Below are 1697 nucleotides of genomic sequence, written 5' to 3'. Positions count from 1 at the left end.
TTTTTTTTTTTTTTTTGCCTTCTAGTTAGAGCATGCAGAGGATATGCTATTAAAATGTTGTTTAAAAGTGTCTGGAGTAATTTTATGTGTGGTTATGCCACCAAATTTATATGTATAGTCTACTTTGTTTCAGTTTACTTCTTACTCTCACAGAATTGTTTTCTTTTTGAATTTATTTTGTATTTTAAATTATTTTAAAGTGTTTCCAAAGTAAAAACTGTAAACTGAAGTATTTCTTATACGTCTACCTTCCATTTCTTTCACCCTGCTTAAAATAGATAACCATTTTAAAGTGGTTTTGGTTTATCCTTTCAGGGCTGCTTTTTGAAAGGAAAAAAGAAAGCAAATCTGTATTTATATTTGCATTTTCCTGAGTTTTTGTTTTACAAAAACTAACATTTAATGGAATGCTATTCAGCAATAGGATGTGAAGTAGAGAACTACTTAGGGGTTCCTTGAGGGTTGGTCTTGAGACCTGTTATAATAGCAACTTTTCACTCCTTATCAAAATTTCCTTTTGTAGTCCTGTCTCCACAAGTACCTCAAAGAGCATGCAGTTTTTAAAAAAGAAAAAGATCACCTACCCTATTTGGCAATATTTAGCAAAATTGCACATTCCACAATTCTCTTACAAGTCTTTACTGAAGGTACAGTGACAACATTACAAAGTGACATTCCCTTTGTTTTGGTTCCTTGAACATTGCAGTTTATGTCTTGATTGTTTATTGGGGATAAAACAGTGATGATGTTGGCAGTCAGCAACAAAGGGGTTACTATGAAAGAAATGGTATTTTGAGACTTTACTGTTTTAAAATACTGGAAGGTTAAATATTTCATCAATTGAAGTTAACTAATTCATTATTTTATTCATTGTTCAGTTAAATATTTACTGAACACTCCTGGCATGGCAGTCTTTGTATTAGGTGCTTAAAAGATATTGGTAGATAAAACCAATAAAAATGCCCTTCTGGGGCTTACACTCTAGGTGTAGGGGGAAGTAGAGAAACATAATAAATTCACCATGTATTCTATTCAAAATGTACAGTTTTAGGGCTCCCATGTATGTCTTCCCTTTTTCACTAGCTCCCCTGCCTCCTGTTTTTCCCCTGTCTGTAAGTGGTACTCAGGAATCGCAAGGTCCCACTGGGAGGAAGCTCAGAGGACTGGAGCGCCCTGCCCTGCACTATGGACGGCCGCCTGTCTTCTGCCCTCCCCCCTCACCTCTCACCCCTGTTCTTAATGTGTTTTATTTAGAAGGTTGCTTAAGAAATGTTTTAATACTTCTCTCTGGTCACTACAATTTAGGTAATTATCCTAATTGTAATTAACTGCTTATAAAGTGTTATAACACAATAATATGTTCAAGAATAACGTCCTTAATACTTGTACTTTTATTTCAGAAATGACCATTAAGAAGTATATGCCCAGATGCAAAAGTGATGAAACAATCCATTTGCCATAACATAAGATGCAGCTGTGGCGTTCCAACCAGATTGGTAAGTGTGGCCATGTCTTTGAAACTTTATAGTTATTTATTTTATCTACTTTGAACAACATTTAGTAAAAAAATATGGTGGTCATCAGAAAAGTCACCGGGCACGGTGGCTCACACCTGTTACCTCAGCCCTCTGGGAGGTTGAGGTGGGTGAATTGCCTGAGTTCACAGGTTGAGACCAGCCTGATATAGAGTGAGACCT

At 35.9% G+C, this 1697-nt stretch overlaps 1 protein-coding gene across 4 annotated transcripts in view; it reads left to right on the top strand.

Annotated features, from left to right (window-relative positions):
* FRS2 (fibroblast growth factor receptor substrate 2) overlaps positions 1 to 1697 on the top strand; it is a 135826-nt gene that overhangs the window by 62111 nt on the left and 72018 nt on the right. For all 4 annotated transcript variants that reach the window (XM_023517923.1, XM_023517922.1, XM_003797815.3 and 1 more), the window contains exon 2: positions 1401 to 1496. The gene's annotated coding sequence lies outside the window, so the exon portion shown is untranslated. The remainder of the gene's footprint in view (positions 1 to 1400; positions 1497 to 1697) is intronic.

This window comes from Otolemur garnettii, unplaced genomic scaffold (genome assembly GCF_000181295.1).
Source record: "Otolemur garnettii isolate 467f Iridium unplaced genomic scaffold, OtoGar3 scaffold00125, whole genome shotgun sequence".
Classification (NCBI taxonomy): domain Eukaryota; kingdom Metazoa; phylum Chordata; class Mammalia; order Primates; family Galagidae; genus Otolemur; species Otolemur garnettii.
The sequence above is the reverse complement of the archived record's forward strand: the minus strand, read 5'-3'. Positions and strand labels throughout refer to the sequence as shown.